This window comes from Micrasema longulum, unplaced genomic scaffold (genome assembly GCF_059751315.1).
Source record: "Micrasema longulum isolate JH-2025_06_02 unplaced genomic scaffold, ASM5975131v1 h1tg000597l, whole genome shotgun sequence".
In the NCBI taxonomy this organism is placed as follows: domain Eukaryota; kingdom Metazoa; phylum Arthropoda; class Insecta; order Trichoptera; family Brachycentridae; genus Micrasema; species Micrasema longulum.
Window position 1 is genome coordinate 2,164,399 of NW_028277793.1, and position 14,136 is coordinate 2,178,534.

The window sequence follows — 14,136 nt, forward strand, 5'->3', positions numbered from 1 at the left end:
TTTGTTATGTATATGTTATTTTGAAATATCAATTAAATTGAATTGAATGTATTAAAACATCATTTAATTCAATATTTTTGTATTTGTTTTGTAGTTCAATATTTCGCCTTTTTAGTATTTGTCCATATGTACACAGCCCAACGACATGTTCATGTATCATTGCCATCAACTATTTTCTGTCTTATACAAAGATTTGGCTCTTTGTGGACGCCATATGTTGCAACAAGGAAGCTGAGATGTAATGATTTTGAAAAAAACGAGCTCGTGACATCATAGGTGCGCGTGAGTTGATTTGAGGTTAAATGAGAAAGATGGATTACAATTTAAGTAATTTATTAAGTAGTTACACACAGGTTACATCCTATTATTTCGTACAGAAGGAATCAACAAAAACGATCACTGGCGGAGAGCTGGTGGCCAGGCAACTCCAACTGTACGGTATTTAATAGCCTCGTTCAGGCTGACGTTGAAGCGGACTACGTGTTGCGGGCCAAAGCAGAGTTCAAACCTGCTAACCTCACGGCTGTTGGTGTTGCCCGCCACAACACTAAACATGGTATTTAAATTCACACACTACTGCACCAACTTTATGCTTAGGTGAATGGAGAAATCATTTCTAAAAGTGAAAAAAAAACAGAACCCTGGAGGGCATTCTCGTGTAAAGATCCTGATCAAGGAAATTGAGAGATGATAAGTATGCCTCGTAGTGTTAGTGGATGGCGCATTCACGTAATAAGTTTATGGTCTTAGGATCGATAGCTAAAACATCTTATGACTGATTAACTAAGCTTCCGTGTTACAAAAATGTAACCAAAAATCAAATTTCATCAAAAATAACCTTCGTGCTGTTGCGGATATACTAATAAATTCTTGACAAATCCTGTGGTTTTATCCTTTTTCTTCTTACTATGAATGCTGAATGGAGCTTGGATGGAGCAAGATGGTTACTTAACGATCAGAAAGTTTAGATATTCATTACTTACTATCTCTAAAATTGTAATAAGAAAATGTTCGACAAATGATTTGGATTATCGTATGCCGATACTTGATGAAGTTTCGTACTGCAACGTACTGTCCATCGTAATGATGAGTAGTAATTTTTTTTAAACTTTATTTTTTTTGTAAATGTGGAGTAGTGTGAGTTTGCGGTGAATGTGAGAACATGCAAAAAAGGTTGACTTTAATATTCATCAGGCCAAAGGTCAGTAAGCCAAAAGAAAAAAGCTAATAAAAAACGTGATAAGATTCAAAAGAAACGAATTTCAAATTCCACGCATGAATTTTTTCATACATCAAATTCACATATTTTCTGACCATGGCTCGGTTTTATTTTTTTTTTCATTTAAACATTTTTTTACAACTGATATCATAATTGTCAAACAAACAGGGCACTGCATTGCTAAAACAATTCCGTTTTACACATTTGCTACATAAATATGACGATATTGTTTGATATTAACCACATTATTTATTTGCGAATACATATTAGCTTTTACAATTATTTGTTTTTTTTTTTTACGAACATGTGCATATTAGTTTTCACATTATTTAATTTATTTATTTAATTTTTTACATATACGTGCATACCTATTAGTTTTTTTTTTTAACGAATACGTGCATATTCGTTTTAATATATTTTTTTTTATGAAAACAACTAGTCTATTTTTTTAATGTGTTTTATTTTAAAAAAAATACGAATTTGCTCATACTAGTTTTTGCAATAATTTTAGTTTTTCTTTGGTTATAAAAATGTTTTTTCTTTTACAAACAAATACGCGCATACATGTCTTGACAATTATATAATTAACAAATTACAACAGGAATGGAGAATACCTTAAAGAAGGGAATATGGAAGTGTAGGTATTTGCATTTACAGGGCTTATGACTTTTCATTGACTATTCCAAGTGACCACTTAACACACTGTGTAACATTCACAATTTTACCAATGTTTTAACATCCATATGTCTTCTATTTGTTGATTTAAGTGAAGTTAAAGAGCTAAAACCATTTTAAATTGTGAAGATAATCATCTGACTGAATTATTTCACATACAAAGCAACGCTTGGAAACAATTTTCCAATTTTTAAATTTCTTCTTGGACCATTTGGTTTTATTACAATATTTGAGTTTGTCCAAATGTTAAGCCGTGTAAATACCAAGACTTCCATATTCCCTTCTTTAAGATATTCTCTATCCCTGTTGTAATTGGTTAATATCAATGACTCCCGAGGGGATGTAATCCAGTTATTTGTCTACAAACATTTGGACAAACTCAAATATATTAATTAATATTAATTGTTTTTGATTTTGATACGCACAAGTTTTCACAATTATTAAATTTATGCAATCAATTTTTTACGAATACATACAATTTCATTTTTTTAATAATTTTTTACAAATATATTCTTTTTTTTTACGATAATTTCGTTTATTCAACTTTTTTTAGCTATATCCATAGAAAGGACATCAATCTATATTTTTTTCTATTTATTTAATTGTTACATATTTATTACAGCAATTGACATTGAATAATTTATACAAAATGTTAATTGAGTAGTACAAGTATACATACATATTTTTTGTTTTTGCTGGGTAGTCATCAAATCTGCCTTAATAGGGAAAGCTTCCCCGTTCTATGGCAATAAATAATAAACTCTAATGCCCTTCACTCGACATTGTTTATAAGTATGGAATGTTTTTTTTATTTGTATGTTATTTTACAAGCTGTTATGATTATACGCCTCAAAATAAAGCTTATAAAATAACAATAAATATTGTTTTATCGAATAAACACTTAATCGAGAACTTGTAATGAAATATTTTCTTCAGGTGAATCAATTTAAGATAGAATTATATATTTCCATGTCAGATATAAAATCACCCCATTATTTACAGGTACATGCTCAACAGCTCCGGGATTCGTGACCTTAATAACATCTAAATGTAGGCCGGACCCCGAGGGAGGAAAACAAATTTGGCATATTAATAAACAGATTGACTCGCGTCCTCTGTCAAGTATGATGAATGCAGGTAAGGAAAGGAACAGAGGGGAAAGCTGAGGGTCAGAAAAATAAGTAAAGGCTTTGAAACACTCCAGGTGTGTGACCCTCTCTAACCCCTTTGTAACAGTCTACTATGAGTATTAATTTTTACGAGAAATAAGTTTTTTTTAGCGTTGATATGGCTAAAACTTACGATTGAATGTTCAATAAATTGTCAACATCGCCATTCGGTTATCTGCACTTTATGTATATTTAAAATTTTAAATCTTCAAGAACAAAGCATAAGTTTTTCGTCGAATTTATTAAAAAGCAATAATTTCAGCCAACCGAAAACAGACTGGTCAGAAGAAGAAATGGTCAAAAATTTGTACAAAAAAATATTATAAAAATACTTAATTCATCTAAAATAACTGCTGTTTTTCAATATTAAAGCTTGCTTATATAAGCCTTACAAAATTACCATGTATTACACATATTAGAAAATCAGGGGTCTGGGATCAGGTAATAAATCTTGATCCTTCCTTGTCTCCTGACAGGAAGAGGAACCAGGAAAAGGGTTTTTTTTAATAAAGGAAGGTTAGGATTCCAAGGATACGTAGAAAAGTTTCAGGCGTTTCTTTAAAATGGCCGAAGAAGGTGCATTTTTAAGATGAAAAGGTAGCACATTACAAAGTCTGGCACCTTGAACAGAAATGGAATTGCCGAAAAATGATCTGCTACGAGTATGCCGAGGAATGGAAAATGTTCCCTCCTGAGATGCTCTCACTTCATGGTGTATGAGATTAATCATCTTGCTTTTATGTAACCAAAATAATCCAGATACGCTTCGATTTAAACACCAATGCAGTACCTTATCGCCACTAGGTGCAGAAAGTTGGATATTAAATTTTGCTTTTGTAATAACCAACAAATAGGTTTACCGTCTACAAGGAGATTTTGGTTATGTACTTTATATTATTTTTATCAGGATAAACAGTAGATATTCTATGAATTAATACGTATAAAAAGAAGAACATGCATCCATTTAAAAATGTTGACCAATATAAATACAACAGTAGACATTGACATATAATACGAAGACATGCCATAAAGCAAAATCTTTTTAAAAGTAGTGACACGATATTGTACCCATACTTACTAAGTACGGATTATTTATACCATGGCTGCATTCAACGAGCATGCATATGCTACTAAAAACTTAAGTATATCCATTTTTGGTACGTAAAAAGTTTGTATTTTAACGTTAATAATCTACATTCGTTTTCGATGGATCCCAATCAGGTTCATTCCATAAATTCCTTTTGATTTTGATCCATTTGATTCTTTTCACTGGAATTTAAGGGACAAAAAGATAATTTTATCTCACGTTCATTATATTCTAAAAACGTATTCCTATCATAGCAACTCTGTAATTAAAAAGATCTCCGCAATTGCGCCGCTTGGCGTAGTTTAATGTTGACAAAAAACATTTTATTTATTTAATGAGGAAGTTCAGTGGTTTTTTTTAAATTTTTTATTTGTTAATAGACTGTTAAACTAAATCAAAAAATTTTTTTTTAAATTTTTATATATCGTATTATCGGCGCTACGATTTTTCAAAGTTTTGTATTTCTGAAATAACTCCGCTTGTAACGTCAGAGGTTCATTTCCGCTTATTCTCATTCAGTTCTTCCCATTGGTCCAGAAGCGACAAGTAGACCGGAAATCTTCCATAGCTCACAGATCATAGGTTGATTCACATGAACCAGTGACGTCATTTAAAGTAGTGCGTTTTTATCAAAATATTTTTTTTTATTTTTTCTGTACATTTTCAAGAAAGTTTGGTGTACAATTTAATGCTCTAATTTTTACCCCGCGTAAGAAAACATTTTTTGTATCCAATTTCCCGTAGGGCTGAAGTTCCTCATTGTTAATTGTTTTAGGCTTTGTTAATCACTCTTAAAAAAAATAATATTTACCAATGAAAAGTTACACAATCCTTTTAACAATGTTTATCCGAAAGGTTTTTACACGTTTTCATGACGCAAGTAGGCATTTCTGTTTCGATTATAAACGTCACGCTTTGCTGGTCAAAGAACGGCTATTTACGCCTTGGGCATGACTGAGCGTTTAGGCATAAGTTAAGAGTCATCATTCTTGAATATGACAGTAGAGCATTTTTCACAGTAAAGAAAATTTTTAAATGTCATAAAAGAATGTTGAGCTGGATAAAATAAAGGGAAGGAAAAGAATTTGGATATTTACATTAAAATTTACCAATTTGAAATTCACTTTTATATTGATTATAATGTTTTTTTTTATTATAGTTACAAAATTTTCCGTAAATCCAAATCATTGAAGACAAATTCTTTTTTTCTCGTGATGGGATGGATATCAATAGAAGATAATTTTTAAACTAAAAAGAAATGGTGAATGTTTCACAGTGTTATGTGATAACTTGACCCAGCTGAAGACAGATCGTCAGCTGCTCATCTAAACAAAACAAATTAATATTTGCTGAAAAAAAGTAATAGCTATGGCTATGGGCGGGGAAACAAACACATGAAAGTCAAATTGCCTTACTTTTCACGAGACACTTTTTTGTCTTTTAAACATTGCAGGAATCAAATCTAACATTAAAAGAATCTCCTTTTTTTTCTCTATAGCTATAGAAACTGGATTCTTGCTAATAATCAAAAATACAAAGTTCGGTGATAACTCTTCAATGCTTTGTCTTTTAAGGCATAAAGCTAGAAAAATATCTTCTTCGAGAAAATTTTTTGTGCAACCGATAACTAATAAATTTATTTTTTCAAATAAAGTACATTGATAATATTATCCTTAATAAAATTATTTGACTCACGTGTTTTGGAACACATGTGAATATAGTTTCATACTACAAGATGAGCAAATAAAAAAAAAGTTATGTCACATAATTGCTCTCCCCCCCTGGCCCATAGATTTTACAGTTATACTTTAATTTATTTAAAAAAGATTTGGAATACTACATTATTTCTTAAAAATGTTTTGTAAACCTATCATAAAAAAAGCAATAATTATTAATTTATGTCTATATAATGTTTAACTTCCTTCCTGTTAAAAAAAATATATTTAAATGGGTGTTTTCACACCACAATATTTCATAGTCCCTGGACTGGTACCTGAAACGTAAGACGGATTATCTGACCTTCATGTAACTAAAATTATCAAGATATACTGCGGTTGGTGTACCAATGCAGTGCTTTATGCATCATCAGGTGCCAAAAGGGAATGATGATGATGATGAATCTGCAATTCCTGACGCGGTGATATATTTTTTAATCTTTCTCGCTAGTTTCAATATTCTAAGATGGATCGGATCGGTTTGCAGCAAACTTTTGCATCCCCACTCCTTGGTCTGTCCTGTGCGGCCATTTTTAGTTTTTCGTTTTATCTATAGTTTGTATTTTTTCATAAATCTTCGAAGTGTTTTCAGCGAGGACGCCTCTTGTAGTTTTTTAACTATAATTACCTCATGCAGGAGACCCTCGTGATGCACTATTGTCCAATCCATAAAGCACGTCTTTCTGGTCATTTGAAATGCGGTCCCTCTGGAAAATTCTTAAAATTATCGTAAGCCATCATAATTTTAAATTGAGAAAGCATATTTTTTCACTAAAAGGTAATTATATAAAAGTCGACAAATGCAAAAACAAACCAACAAACCGTTAAGCAGTTTCGAAGCAGGAGGCAAAAATAATAGACTTTAATCCGTCTTTGCGTAAACTCTCACACTCGCATCCCCTACATTCATACATTTTCTAATGCAAGCACGATGATTATTCCAATTTTCGTCTTGTGAACCTTAAAGTATTTCTTGAATTTGGTCATGTTATGTGTTTTTCTATACTCTTCGTTTTCTGCATCCATCAGTATTTGCATCGCAAATCCTTTTAGATGTCTTTTAGCCGTTCATTCGCGCTACATGTTCAAACCAACTCAGTACTCTTCCTTTCTTGATTTTGTCTTTCTTGAGCTTGTCTTATTGACATTAGAAAACAAATGCACCGATCTCGATATTGTGAAATAAATCTGTATTACTTCGATAGCAAGGTTAATACTAGTTTCGAGAGGGTTAGGACACTTTCGTTATATTACAGTTGACCAAGTCTGCATACATGTTATATTATATTCTCTTTGGGAAGGTTTGTTATCAGGTCTTTCTCCTAAACTTTTGGGATTTCTCAAGTATCGCTCAAACTCTAAACATTCTAATGAGAATATTTTTTTCTATTATGTAAAAAAAGGGTCTTTATTATTGTAAGCATCTAAAAACTTGTCTTTGAGGTGAAGAAATCTAAGTTTCGCACAAAGTAATTGGATAATTTTTTCCTATATTTTTTTGTAAATGAATTTCCATTACAATTTATTGCAACAGAAGGGGAAAAAACTTAGAGAAGGGAATTTAAAATTCAAAGTATAACAAGGCTTATGACCTGTTATCAGCTGATTTAAGAGGTCAGTTTACACACTTTGTAACATTCACCATTCTATATATGTGAACATCTACACATTTTTAACTCTTTCATTTGTTGACTTACACATTTTTGGGGCCTTTTAAACGCCCGGTGGCCAATGATTTTGTTTAAACTTAAAGCTAAGGGTTGTCCAAAAGAGTTTTTCGTAATACTTCGAAGTAACCTTGAAAATCGTTCCATATCGGTGATCCACTAGTCTGTTAGGGTCAAGAGATCAACATCGATGGGATGCCTACAGGGCTCCATCCTGGGGCCGACCCTCTGGAACGTGGTATTTGATGACTTGCTGCGACTGCTCTTCCCTGACGAATATGACTGCATCGCATACGCGGATGACGCCTTTCTCTTTCTGTCAGCCAACAGTAGAATGAGACTTAAGACCAAATGCATAGTGGCACTGTCAATGGGGTTGGAATGGGGGTGTAGAAATAAACTTATATTTTTACCGCAGAAGACGATGGGCCTAATGGTAAAGGGTAATCTTGACAGAGCAAGGAATCCAATCATCAGGATGGGTGGCCAGAGGATTTGGTTTTTAGGGAGGTAAGATACCTTGGCGTGTAGCTAGACACGACAGGTTAGTTTCTGGTGCACGCAAAATTAATTTCCACGAAAGCCTGCTCCCTCTTTATAAAAATTAGAAGGATAAGCAGGGAAAATTTGGGTATTGGGGGTGCCGGAGTTCAAACGCTCTATAAGGGGACCTATGTAGCGCAGCTGACATACGCTGCAGCATTGTGAGTGCACCGAGTTTCTTCGAGAAATGTGCAAATAACCCTTTTGAGTGGGCAAAGGCTACATCTGTTAGCTATAACGGATGCCTACAGAACCGTATCCACTGCCACTCTACCTGTTTTAGCTGGAGAACTTCCAGCAAATCTCGAGAAGATGGAGTCATTGGCTGTAAAATGACTAAAAAAGGGTGAGGTGGTGGATTACTTTGATACAACTTTACAGTTATGATAGAAAAAAAGACCAACAACCTTGATTTAACGAATCGAAATGAGGACGATAAAGGTCTGGCAGAGCAGGTCGGAACCCTGCAATCACGGAAAGATGGACATACTTGTTTTTCCTGGACATCTCAATGAGACTGAAGTTGAGTACAAGTTGCTTGAACCACAACATGATTCAGTTGCAACACGGCAAATTTGGCGCAAAACTTTTTGATTTTGGGTCTAGTGCATTATGCAGCGTGTGATTGCGGTGAATTCCATCAAACAGCGTCCCATATTCTATGGGATTGCCTACATCTAGACACGAAGAGAGACATGATGGTTTGTAGTCTGAGCAATGTGCCGAGACCTGTTTGGTGTTACAATCTAGTGGCAAATAGGAGCAACTTGAGGGCATTTTCTGCGTTTGTGGAGGGGTGGGTTCGAAGGTGGAACCTGTTGGGGGCCCCTCAATCTCGGCCAAGATAACCCCCAGGCCTATTGCACCTGTAGATATCACATAAACGGGAGAAATGGATCCATGTTGGTCAAGGTGCGGAACTCATGTCTGTGCCGTCTTTGTCCTTATCTTAGGGAAGATGGGGGGTAATTAATCCTTTACTAAACAGGAGTCACCAAACGTGTCTGGGACCCGAAGGTTTTGTTTTTTTAAATATTTTTTTTTATATGGAAGTTCCTTCATTATTTACATTGCTTATAATATACAAGATTTTTATTTAAAAAAGTGGATTTTTCTGCTATTAAATATCTTTAAATTTATTTAAACTTTTGGGATCAGGAGGGATATACTAATGTGGGCCAATCGGGAACTTCTCAGCATTTGCTCACGCAGAGAAGAAACCACTCAAAACTCTCCAGGAGAAGCCGGCCTGTTGGCGGTAATCAACAGGCCTTCCGTTCCACTAGAGGAGTTTTTTAGTTTTTGTAAGTGGGGTTTTGATTAAGGGTGCCCCTCTAAGTGGACATTTTTTGCTGAGGACTTCTTTGAGCACGGAATATATGTCTTCTTTATTGCTTTTGCTTGATGAGGTAATATTATTTAATAATTATAATTTGAGTAGGTATGAGTGGTGGCAAAAGTTGATTTGCAACCAGTAGTCTTTTGGTAAGCCTGCTGCTTAAGGATGCGCTGCCGGTGGCCGGCCTTAAATGTCACCTGGGGGCGTTCTGGTGCGCCAGAGAGTAGAAACTAACGTTTTCTATCACCGTCGACATAAATAAGTTTAAACTAGGTGGATTTTTTAAAATTTATTTTTATTTATACTTCCCTCTGTCCCTACCTTGCAAACGATAATGGAGGGTTTTAGAGCGACAATGAAAGGGACATAAGAAATTTTAAATGTATATTTTTGTTAGCGGTTTTCCTTACTGAATTTGGTTAGTAGAGGTAGAAATATAATTAACTCGTAATGAAAAAAAAATTGCTTGCTTGTATGAGTGAATTCAAAGGAAGACATTTAGTCTTAAAAACGGATTCGGGTATGTAGTGGAAGCTTTTAATGTTGACTTTTGTGTAGTTAAAGAGTTGAAACCTTTATTGATGTGTAATATTTTTCTGACTGAATTATTGACCTTTTTTAACTTTATTATTTACTACCAGATAACGCCTAAAAATACATTAAAATTTTCTATCACTGTGATTAAATTAACTGGCATTACGAATTAAAAAGGTTATAAGCCCTGTAAATGCCAAGAGTTCCATATTCCTTTCCCAAATTTCTTGCCCTTTCTGTAGAAATATTTTTTTGATCTCAATAACTCTCTGGGGAGAAAATCCAGCCTTGTCTTTTCTATTTTTTTTCTTTTTTGTTTCTAAAATTAAAATAAATTTCAGAAATATTATACATCTGTTTTTTTTTTTTAATATTTTGAATTAATTTATTCATGATCGATTTATATTTTATTTCTTATATGGGTAGACTTAAAATAAATTTATCTTAAAAAAATGGTAAAAAATACTCTTTCATTCCACAAAAAAAAACAACTAAAAAATAAACACGTGCCTAAGCACAATATTACCGATCATTAAAACAATAAAAGTACATTAGTATTCATAAAAATCTTAACAACATTGAACCAGAGAATCTGTATCATCTGTTCGTTTATGCTTCAGGTCCCAGTCTAGGAACGTTGAAATTTTGCCGTGTAAAATCATTATAAAACAAAGATTTCATGTCGACCTTCATGAGCATGGTGAGCAAACGCCCCTACCACTGTACTATGAGGCAGACTTATTTATTAAAACACTTCATATACAAATAAAGTTAACATACATAGGCATAAGGTATTGTCTTAAAACAATTTTTTCCTACCTACCATTTTAAGTTATATTAAAATATTTTCAGTATAATATAAAATATTGATGTACATTTGTTTCTACGCGGACTTTACGGCGGTTTCTATTCGATTTTCAAATTTGTTTTTTTTTTAACATAGAGTAGCCATGGTCTAGAGTTCTAGTTCTATTGGCTTTTTTGCCTTTATTCTCTAACTCATAAAACCGTTGATCTATGCTATGTAGAATATTGCTGCCACATGATTTGAAAAAATGCTTTAATTTTTAAATTCTAACAGTAAAAAACAGTCCAGAGTGTTGCGCATATATTATGTATGGATGCAGTGCCAAGTACTTTTACAATTTCAACATCCAACCTACATTGCTTACCTTACCACAGTATTTCTCCATAGCCCGTCATAACTAGATCACTACTGTCTATCTGCAACATTATTTTATAATCTTAATTTATCCTCCCTCCATTCGCGCTAGCATGGTGCCAGAAGCTCGTTGCAGAAAGCCTTCCGCGTTTTACGCATTTGGTGCTGCATCTTTAGTGTCAAGTGTCTAGTGTCTAGATATAGCCAAGTGATACAAGAACGAGAAATACTGGATGAGGTTAGTGGGTTACCTTCCTAGTCCATCTCCCTTGTTAAAGGTTTTGATTGACGATTGACACCACATCGCTACGAGGGGATACTCACTCGTTTTCATTAAATTAAAAAATAACTCACTCCACTAATAATATTGAACAAGTTCTAAGACTTCGCCCTCGTTATTTCACGCCCCACATCCGCAGGGAAAATTCATTTTCCTCACCGATAGATATAGCGTTAGATTTGTAATAATCAAAATTATGGAATAAGGAGATATCTACCTAAGTAATTTTATTCTAAAACACATTATGAAATATTCAAAGAACGTAAACTATTTACCCACTCTTAGTGTTTGCCCATAGTAATGAAGCAGTAGCATTAATTATAAACGAAACTGTTTTAATTCCATAAAAAAATAGTCATAATAAACTTTTTTTAAATTCACGTTTGAAGGACTAAAACCCCAGTTTTTTATTGTAAAGTAGAATTCTAGAATGTATTTCATCATTATTTGATGTACAATTAACTTAATTCGGTTAATTGACAAGCGTGGATATATTGCTAATGATTTGGAAAGGAGACATTGCTAAAGATTTTTGTCAATTTGGTTCTGGAAATAGACATTCTTGTTTTCTAAGAAATCGAAAAACTTTCTGGACCCAAATAAAGCACTGAACTTAAACAGAAAAAGACAAGATGAAGTAGATATTCAGACTAAATACATATTGTATAAAACACCCTTAGATAATAGTGTGTGTGTCTTTGTTTGTTATTCAGAAATCTTATGCCGAAGAACGTCAGGCAAATCGATAAATTACGCAATTTTTGTATAAGGGTGACTACTTTCGCACGGCGCGCGGTGGGCAACTTCAAACATCGGAGAAAATACAAAAAAAGTTGTTAAAATATGCGTTTAAGCATATTAAAAAAAAGAACTTTGAAATATCTCGAGCGTCAAATAGTATTACTGGAAAACGTTGCAGTTTTTGTTAAATTTTTTCCCTCATTAGATTTTATTCAGGTTGCTTGATCACTGTTTAAATATAATCTGAAGACATCACCAACAGTATATAAAAAAAATATTTTTTTCCTCACACAAATTCGAAATATTGAGTAAGTCGTGATATTCACTACCATAATACTCGCCACTCAAAAAATCGTGTCTTTTTCGCTAAACAACGTTTGGTCCCAAACAAAGTTTTTAAAACAGTTTCTTTAAAAAGTGTTGAAATACTGTGTTTTTTTGTTTTCAATACGTTTTGTTATTATATTAGATTGTGTTAGATTAATATTACGTATTATCACAAAAAAATATCGAAGCTTTTGAAATTTATTATTTGCGACGAATGCTGCGGATTTCGTGAACAACCAAACATAAAAATGTACATGTAAATACTTTATGAACTAGACATAAGAAAAAATCTAACATATTTGTACGAGAAAAGAATCCTGCAGTTTTTTGGACATATTTCCAGGGAGAACTCTGATAGTTTGGAGAAAACTATTCTCCTGGGAAGTGCCAAAAGTAAAAGGTTGTGTGGACGTCAACAGACTAAATAAAGCTGGTTTGTCACTGAATTATCAGAAGTATCACTGACGAATACCTACAAAAGAGTATAAGACGTTCAAGATGGAGAGAGACTGTCCACAGATGAGCCATGCATGGAGTTAGGCGTGATCACCATCCTCAGACATGAGGCACGGATTGACGAGATTGTCGCAAAAATGTTTTTTTATGTACCATCTCAAATTAGTTTTTTTTATCTCTTTTTATCATTCTGTTGTATAAATAAAAACTAGGATTATTTTTTGAAAAATATTTGTAAATGGTAAATAAAGTCAATATTAATCTATATTTTACTTATTGAACTCCTTTTCCATCACTTCAACCCCTTTAAAAATATTTTTAAAGATAGTTTGGACATGAGTAGAATTATTGAATTTTTTTTTTCAGTTTTAATTTTATATTTTAGTTTATGTGGACAATATGGTACATCGGGCATTAAATAGGTAGCTTAACAATACAAGAATGTAAGGAAAACAAGAAAAAACGATTCTTCCGAAAAACTTTTTACATAAAAATGAAAGTTGCGAAAACAATTATAACTTCAAATCTAAAAAAAAAACAAAAAAATCACCTCTTGAACTTAAGCTAAATTACACTTTTGACAGAATACGCTCAACTGATTTTTTGTTTAAAATTTTATCGACAAATTTTACCCCGGTGGCGACTTCTTGAAGTAAATATAATAGCTAGAATAGCTAGAAGATATAATAGCTAGAATGTAAACAATACAATAAACTAGTCGCCGAGTGAGAAACATGTTTGAAATCGTCTTATAGCAGATTGTCAACATTGGGCATTGTAGGGTTAAAATGAAATCACATAGTTAATTTCTTACTAATTATCTTTCCTTAAATCTGTTTGGTGCTTCATACATTTACCAAGATTTGGGGCGCTTAGTATGTAAGACTAAAAATATATTTAAATACGTATTGCACACTTTTGCGAATGTATAATTATTAGCCTACATAAACAAATAAAGTAATTTAATGTCCAGTAAACAATAGTTTAAATAATTGTTATTTAAAGAAAACGTTTTTGAACACTACCAATAACAATAACAATAACTTAATGTAATGTGTATGTCAACATAACTGAGTGGAATAATAGCGTCGATGAAGAAATGATCTTTATCTCATCATATTGTATTTAAGCACTTCTTCCCATTCCTACTTTTCCTTTCATGCTGCCAATCATAACGGGCTTAATATCGTAATAGCATTTCTAATCCAAAAGCACCCTATAA